The sequence below is a fragment of the Mastomys coucha genome, unplaced genomic scaffold (genome assembly GCF_008632895.1).
Source record: "Mastomys coucha isolate ucsf_1 unplaced genomic scaffold, UCSF_Mcou_1 pScaffold4, whole genome shotgun sequence".
Classification (NCBI taxonomy): Eukaryota; Metazoa; Chordata; class Mammalia; order Rodentia; family Muridae; genus Mastomys; species Mastomys coucha.
In genome coordinates, this window is record NW_022196910.1 from 25,095,147 (window position 1) to 25,104,462 (window position 9,316).

Sequence of the window (9,316 nt, forward strand, 5' to 3'; positions counted from 1 at the left end):
GAAATTCTTAGACAAATAGATGGAACTAGAAAATATTCTGAGTGAGGTAACCCAATCACAAAAGAAAATACATGGTATATACTCACTGATAAGTGGATATTAGTCCAGAAGCTTGGAATAACTAAGATACAATTCACAAACCACTTGAAACTCAAGAAGAAGGAAGACCAAAATGTGGATCCTTCATTACTTCTTAGAAGGGGGAACAAAATACCCATGGAAGGAGTTAAAGACAAAGTATGGAACAGAGATTGAAGGAATGACCACCCAGAGACTGCCCCACCTGGGAATCCATCACATATATAGTCACCAAACCCAGACACTATTGTGGATGCCAACAAGTGCTTGCTGACAGAAGCCTGTTATAGCTGTCTCCTGAGAGGCTCCACTAGTGCCTGACAAATACAGAAGTGGAGGCTCACAGCCAACCATTAGATTGAGCACAGGGTCCCCAAAGGAGGAGCTATAGAAAGGACTGAAGGAGCTGAAAGGGTTTGTAGCCCCATAGGAGGAACAACAATATGAACTAACCAGTATCCACAGAGCTCCCCGGGACTAAACCACCAACCAAAGAGTACACATGGTGGAACTCACTGCTCCAGTTGCATATGTAGCAGTAGATGGCCTTGTTGGTCATCAGTGGGAGAGGAGGCCCTTGGTCCTGTGAAGTGTCTATGCTCCAGTGGAGGAGAAGGCCAGGGCCAGGAATCGGGAGTGGGTGGGTTGGTGAGCAGGGGTAGGGAGGAGTGGATAGAGGGTTTTCAGAGGGGAAGCAAGGAAAGGGGATAACATTTGAAATGCAAATAAAGAAAATATCTAATAAAAAACTCACAAAAAAGAGAATGTAACTAAATTAAAAATAAACAGACAAACAAACAAAAGTCTGAAAGAAATGGAAAAACCAGTATTTAAAGAAATGGAACGGCTAGATAGAATAGCCTTCAGAAAAACTAGGGCATCTTCTTGCTGAAGGGATCAAGTAAGATAAAGGAGATTCTTGTGAAAAGCTACCTGGTTTTTGAAGTTTTGGTGTCCAATGGTATCATGTTTCTATGATAGGGGAAACAACTCATAGATTTGGAGGACTTCGTATGTATGTAGAATATCAAGCAGAAGAAAAAAGCAAGACAGGGGATTATCATAGAGAAGTAGGTAAATCATTCTTTTTCCCATTTATAATTTATCTATCATTGCTTATATAATTTCCTCATATTTATGTGTTATAGAAGTTTAAATAACTTAGTAGCTGCCAGGCAGTGGTGGCAGGACTTGGGACTTGGGAGGCAGAGGCAGGCAGATTTCTGAGTTCAAGGCCAGCCTTGTCTACAGAGTGAGTTCCAGCACATCCAGGGCTACAAAGAGAAACCTTGTCTCAAACAAACAACAACAACAAAACCTCCAAAACAAAACAAAAACAACTTAGTAGTCTTTGAATTTTCTTTCTTTCTTGGTTTATTTTTCCTTTTTTTCCCCTAGCCTTCATATTGCTTTACCTTTTAAGATTTAATTTTCCTCTTCAAAACTGTTTGATAGCTGACATTCACCATAGCCTGAGTGGGAGCAAAGGGGAGGATTCAGGCCTGACTACTCGGTTGTGGTTCTTCCTGTCTCGTTCTGACAGCACTTAGTCTCTCTGTTTGCACAGTGTGTCTCCATCTAACACCCAGTTCCCTGCCTTGCACCAGCTTTCCTTGGAATTCTGAAGCACTGCTGTGAATCTATGTAGATGTAGTCCAACCTAGACTTGTGCTGTTTGTATGCCTTGTAGACACATGTTGATACAGTGTATTGTCACAGGCTTTAAGCAAAGACTTGGAGGAGACAGACAGAGGAGAGACCAACAGACAGACAGATACAGCCACACAGAAAAAAGAGAGAAACAGACAGACAGACAGAAACACACACACACACACACACACACACACACACACACACACACATAGAGAGAGAGAGAGAGAGAGAGAGAGAGAGAGAGAGAGAGAGAGAGAGAGAGAGCACAGTGAAAGCTTCTCACCAGCTCTTGTGTAGCAGAGAGATTGTGTGCAGTAACAGCATAATAGGACAGCTCTGGAAGTGATGAGTCTTGTATAAGAATTACAGTTGCTCCCATGGCTCCACCCATATATGTACCAGAGGATGGCCTTGTCAGACATTAGTGGGAGGAGAGGCTCTTGGTCTTGTGAAGGCTTGATGCTACAGTGTAGGGGAATGCCACGGAGGGGAGGTGGAAGTGGGTGGGTAGATGGGTGGGAGATCACCCTCATAGAAAAGGAAGAGGATAAGATAGGGGGTTTCCGGAGAGGAAACTGGAAAGGGGATAACATTTGACTTGTAAATAAATAAAGTATTCAGTAAGGAAAAGAAAAAAAAAAGAATTATAGTTGCTAACTTCAGTGGCTGTACCTTTAAAAGTTATATTTCTATCATTTAATACTTTCATGCATGCACATGCATGCACATCATGTGTTATCATCAAATCCATCCCATCCCACAGCTTCAAAATCTTATTACCATATTTTCATCTTAACTTTCTGAGCTCATTTTAAAAACCCACTGCGTCTACTTGTTGTCAGTATGTGCCTGGGTATAGACAATCTCCTTGATCATGGGTAGCCTCTTCAGGATTGTATCCTTGAAGAAAATTCATTGCTTTTTTTTACATGGCCAGGCTAAAGTATTCAGTCATAATAACTATATGAAGCCCACACTCCACCCTGACCATGACAGGGTTGGAGCAAGCCAGAAACAAGCATGACAGGTGACATCACTTCTCTGTCATTAGAAACTTTTTAATGGAAAGTCTCTGCTTTGTCCCACTCTCCCCTTGCAGCCAAGGTACTGTGATACACTCTCTGGACTCGGAGTCCTTTCCTAACTTTCTCCCTTCTCAGCTATCAGCCCCACCTCTTGAAACTTTATTATCACAGATGCTCACCTTGAAGCAACAGCAAGGAAGCCACACATTTCACATGGCCAGTGGTTCATGAGTCCTCCACCTGGATGGCCAGTGCCTGATGAAACTGCCAATTCTAAACCAGCCCAAATAGAGGGAGCAATTGAACATTGTAGTAATTTTGCAGAAATGTTTAAAGTTATCCAACATCATGATGTCCTTTTAATTGCCTGCCTTCTCTAAAATACAAAATGGGACACTCAGGTATCATCCCTGGGAATAAAGTTAAGTCCAGCACAGGAACAGGAAAGCCTTTAGTTACATAATGAGTCTGCAGTTATTAACTTTTCATATTAGATAATAAGGCCAGATGAGTCTAATTCAGAAATCTTATGATAGCCTTCAGTGGGTAAACATAATAAATAAAAATAAGACTGAGGAAATTAAATTCTTGAGCAAAATAATTTTTTAATTTCCCCTCAAACAAAATCTTTGTGTAGTTTTTGCCAGAGCATTAACTTGAAGATTTATATGTTCAGTAGAAACTGTCCCTGAAGTTTAAACCCTTCAAACCTGTAGAGGGAAATAAGATTCCTATCTTGGGGTTTCTTAACTCATTATTAATTGAATTTTCTTATCTTTTGACTAATTTATTAAGGTGGTTATGAGAAGCCATAAAGGTGAAAATGGTTTGTATCTATTTTACACCATTAAAATAAATTTTGAAAATCAATTTTCATGTCAAATTATTGAGTATTTTAATTCATGGTAATGTGGAGTACTTGAGACTGAATATTAAATTATTATTGGTGAAAAGCCAAGGATTGAAGAAAATGAAGCAGAGGGACCTTAAATTTAATGACAGACTGGGCTGTGTAGCTAGGCTCTATCTTTAAACAGCAGCAACAGAGAATGAATAAGGCCACTCCCCCAAAACAAACAAACAAAAAAGAGAGAATGATAATAATGATTTTTAAATTTGTTCAAGAAACAAATAGTAAGAAAATGCAAATATACGTAACAGGGAGCTTGGAGCTCAATTCCAGCTCAACCACTAATGAGTTGTGACTATTTTAACAAGTTTCCTCCTATCTATTTTCTCTTCTGTTAAAGGGTAGTGCATGGGCTAAATCATGGTTCTTAAACAGAGGCAAGTGTTGTCTTATTACTGGGAGCTTGCAACAAATGTTGTTTTGAAGCTGCATTTTTACTGAATCAGAGATTCCAGAGAGACAGCTAAGTAATCTAGGTCTTGATGAGCTCTCTAGAGGATCTGACTCTCATTAAGTTTGGAAACTCTTAAAGCAGATAATATTCAATGTCTCTACTCTGTCCCTAATGGCTATATTCTGTAAAAACTTCCTTACAGGTGTATTCATGGCAGGTGTTACTTCTCTTATGACATATATACTTCATGTCAAAAATATCTTGACATATCACCTCCATATTTTACTATGTCCTTTTGGGAAAACTTATCACATTTAATTATTTTATGTCTTCGAGTACACCCGTGCTGCCCATGGAGGGAATGTAGACAACAGCTTGCAGAAATAGATTCTTTTCTTCCCCACTGTGGGCCTTAGGCATGACAGCTAGTTCCTTTACCCACAGAGTATCTCCCTGGAGCCTAAATATCATCTTAAAGAAAAAAAACTTTCATCTCATTTTTATGTCCTGTACAGCATTTGCCCAGAGCTGTAACATGTTATATGTTTAGTAAATAATTTCTGTCTTAGTCAAGGTTTCTATTCCTGCACAAACATCATGACCATGAAGCAAGTTGGGGAGGAAAGGGTTTATTCAGCTTACTTCCACATTGCTGTTTATCACAAAGGAAGTCAGGACTGGAACTCAAGCAGGTCAGAAAGCAGGAGCTGATGCAGAGGCCATGGAGGGATGCTCCTTACTGGCTTGTTTCTCCTGGCTTGCTCAGCCTGCTCTTTTATAGAACCCAAGACCTCCAGCCCAGGGATGGCACCACCCACAAAGGGCTCTATCCCTTTGATAACTAAGTGAGAAAATGCCTCACAGCTGGAGCTCATGGAGGCACTTCCCTAACTGAAGCTCCCTTCTCTGTGATAACTCCAGCCTGTGTCAAGTTGACACACAAAACCAGCCAGTACAATTTCTAAATCAAATGTTACATTAGCTTTCATTTTAATGGATACAGAAAAAAGTTAGATCACTAATATCTAATTATCTAATCTTGTCTTAGGTGATACATGAAGGAGTAGGAAAATTCAGAACCAAAGCTGATACAGAGGCATCAGCGCAGCATGTATTTACGGAGCCCAAGATTATATGGCTTCTATGTTGATGGAAAAACTCTTGGAAACCAACTAATTATATGCAAACACCTGAGTCTTTGATATAAAAACACCTAGCTTGGAAAATGTTTTAATGTTTTGAAAATACAGGAAACATAAGGGCATAAGCTGAGCTGTGATATCTGGTATATAAAATGCATATGTATGGTCTATGAAAGAGAATTATGGGAATCATGGTAGGATTCTAAGAACAAAGATGATGTCATCTTCCACAAGGAGAAGGACAAGTTGATGAGGAATAACCGACTTACTTAGGTCAATCAAAAAAATAGTTTTTAAATCATTAAGTCTGACATTTTAGGATAGCTTAGGTAGGTATTCTGACCTGAGCTTTCTCTTTCTTAAAGATTAGTGAGTAACATGGTCCTTTTAAGTTTAATGATCTGAGGAGAAAGAAATGAGTCTTAAATGAAGCACATTATCAGTATAAAATACTAAATTCTTCATCTTGTATGTCCTGTTCTTTCCATTTTTTAGCCATTTGCAGAAGACTCTAAGAAGTTCCTCCTCTTCTCTACTTGCTGTGTGCAGTTTGACCTCAGCCTCTGCTAACATCTCTTGAAAGGCAAAGATTTCTTTTATCTAATTTCTCAAACCAGAGGAGGTCTGGGAACAGTCAGTATACAGGTCACAGACCTTTTTAAAGAAGAAAATTAGTACAGAATAAATGTTAGCCAATAAACCTGATGTTCAGCTAACAACTTTCCTAATAAAGCCTTTATCAGTCCTTTAGTCACTTATCCATCCTCATCTTGACTTAGGGTATAAAAGACTCCAGGAAACATGCAGATCTGATAAAGTGAAAGGTAGCATATATATATTGTATGTCACATTTAATAAGTTCTTCTTATTAACTTTCATAAAAATAAATTTATAATACAGATATTTTGTATATTTTCATTTTAAAATGTTGATTGTCAAAGCTCAGTAATGAGCTTTGGGTTACAAAGGAAGATTTATGTTGGCACAAATGTTTAATTCTTTTTCCAAAAGTTCAACAAAAATAACAGAACTCATTGGTCAGCTTTCGTTTTGATACATGTAAGAAGAAATGGGATGCTTAAAACAGTTCAAAGAGATGAGTATAGCAATGATAAAGTTGGTTCTAGAAATAATTAATAGCATAAATAAAAATACTCATTTACAATTTACAAATGGATAGTACCAATGAAATGAGACCTTGTTGTCAGTTTGTGGAGAGCAACCTATTATCTTGACAACAGACTGGATAATTTTGGGGATTTTCATAGCACCCCTTTGATCAACAGCTCAAATGGACATAACCTGGTCTGGATACTAGAATCTTTCTTTGGTGACACTAGATGGCCAGTTGAGACTATCTCCCTCATTATTTGGAGACTTCCTTAGGCTTGCCTTCACATATTTTCAGAAGTTTCCACTCATTTGGTTTCCATACTATCCAGCTAATATCCCTTTATTCTAGCTGCCTCTCTGTGAATTACCTCCTTCAACAGCATCTCTCTTCCCCATTCTCCCATTCCTGTCCCCCAACCCCAGTACACCCATACAATTCACTGTATTTCCCTCACCTATGGAGATCCATGTGTCCCTTCTCTTGTCCTTTCCTCTATATCTGACCTTTCAGGGTCTTTAGATGGTAGTTTAGTTGTCATTTACTTAATGGTTAATGACCACATGTAGTGAATATGTACCATATTTATCTTTCTGGGTCTGGATTACCTCACTTAGAGTGATTTTTTCCTAGTTCCATCCATTTGCCTACAAATTTCATGAAATCATTTATTTAACAACCAAGTAATACTCCATAATATAACTGTCCTATTTTCTTTATCTATCCTTCTATTGAGTGACATCTGATTTTTGTTTATTTATTTTGTTTTGTTTTACAGAATCTGGCTCTTATGAATAGAGGAGCAGTGAACATTGTGGAACAAGTATCCCTGTGGTTGGATGAAGAATTCTTTAGGTATAAGCTCAAGAGTTGCATAGTTGGATTAAGGCAGATTGACTGCCATCTATCTAACACTAAACTTACAAATAACTTACATAAGTAATAAATTGTTAAGTAGGAAATGTCTTCATTTTAAAAAATTAATATATTCTGTATTTGGCTAAGAAGGACTTAATAACCTCACTCCCAATAAATAGTTGTATTAATAACCACCAGGAACATAGTCTTAGCACCAACTGTATACTATATCTACATCTATAGGTAAATGCAAACCTCAGCAATGAAATTTGAGGAAAGATATTTACAATGACCTTTTTTTAAAGCAACTTGTCCTGTTGTCCTATTCAATATTGATTGTCAGCAATATCTAGAATTACTCTAAAACAAGCCCTTGTACATGACTATGAGAAATTATCTAGACTAGGCTGATTGTGATAGGAAGCCACTTCAATTAAAGGCAAGATATTTCATGAGCTAGGGTAGACTAAGAAGTGAGGTGAGTACTGGCATTTATAACTGCCTCCTTATTGCAGATGAATTGTCACCAGCTGATGCCATGGTTTTCCCACTGTGATGGCTGTACCTTTGGTATAAGGCAAAGTGAACCCTTCTTGCCTTAAGTTGCTCTGGTCAAAATTCTCCAGTAGCATAAGATATGGAACTAATACATCTATGTAATGATGGGATTCTCCAACTTGTAGCTTCTTTTAAGGTTTTTAACTAAATATTTTGTGAGCACATGCATGGAGAGTTGAAAAATAAGCAATATCTACAGTCAACATCGTGTAATTCAGCAAGACTTGTAATCTATCAAGGTAGTAACTCAATAAGCCACTTAACAGAAACATGTATTTCATGATTTCAATAACACAAAGAATCTAAAGTAGATAATTAAATATACCTAAGGAGTGGATTGGTGGTTTTAAGCTGTGTGTGGTCGGGTAAACTGAAAGTAAATAATCAATCATCATAAAAGGTAAGTTAGAATGGATTACCAACTTAGCAAATGTGTTCAAGAATAGTATTTATACATCTCAAACTGCATTAAACGAGTGTGTCTTTTTTAAGTATTATTGAGTGACAGCCTAAAAGCAATAAAGCAAGAAATAACAAAGACTTGAACAAATATCATGTGTCCTCCAAATATATATGACCTCTATACAGATGCTAACTTCTAAGTCCCATAAGTATGTATTTATGTAGGCATCTTGAAAGGAGATAATAGAGGGGAAGGAAATAGTTTTAAGAAAGTGGAGTAAAGGAGGCAATAGACTCCATTAAACATGAAAGTAAAGAGGCAGTTCCTGGAGTGAGAGGGTACAAACAGGACTGCAGTCATGGGAGATAGCTTAAGGGAGAAAAGGATCAACTAAATTATGTGTGTCAAACACCAGAAGCAAACTTGGAACTTTGTAGATTAATTAACAATGAATCAAACAAGCAAGCAAACAAACAAACAAACAAAAACCCAAACCAAACCATAACCAAAACAACAACAAAAAGACCCAGAACAAACAGAAAACAAATACAAACAGCAAAAACAATAACAAATAATTGTCTTTGAAGCCTATGATTCTACAGAGTATCCCTTGCCTGTCTTTACACTTCCCTAAACTGCCATACAGTATAATGAAAACTGTTACATCAGACTTCCTATTAGTGATGGGGAAAGCAAGCTACATGGAACAGAAGTTTACTAAATGCATTTACAAGTTTGGGGGCATGGTATTGATCTGAGGGAGATAAAGTGATGAGAACATAAGATTTCCCACGGAAGAAAATCAGCACTAAAATGGCTCTCTGTTCTGAACAGCTAGATTCTGTAACCAGAGCCGGCTCTGTGTTCAGCTAGATTCTGTAATCAGAGCTGCCTCTGTGTTCTGAACAGCTGGATTCTGTAATCAGAGCCCTCCCAGATGTTCCCAGAGGCTCCCACAGCAACATTGTGAAAATAAAGTCAGGAGGCCACAAGAGAATTCTGGTCCCGGGGATTTGTTTCTTTATAACCAAACTCCTTCAAAGTAGTTTATCAATGTTATCAGAGTTCTGAAGACATTTCAACAGTTTATAAAATTTCGAACTTAGCGCTCTCTTTTTTGGAAATTAAAAAGTCTGCAAGCGTTTTTTGATTAGTCTCTTCTTTGTAAGAAGATTGGCTTGCCA

The 9,316-nt window shown here is 37.9% G+C and overlaps 1 long non-coding RNA gene across 1 annotated transcript in view; it reads left to right on the forward strand.

Moving 5' to 3' along the window:
• LOC116076362 overlaps positions 1-5,769 on the forward strand; it is a 29,671-nt gene extending 23,902 nt beyond the window's left edge. The window contains exons 3-4 of the long non-coding RNA XR_004112917.1: positions 1,060-1,148; positions 5,698-5,769. This is a non-coding gene — a long non-coding RNA (uncharacterized LOC116076362). The remainder of the gene's footprint in view (positions 1-1,059; positions 1,149-5,697) is intronic.
• Positions 5,770-9,316: the final 3,547 nt, after the last annotated feature.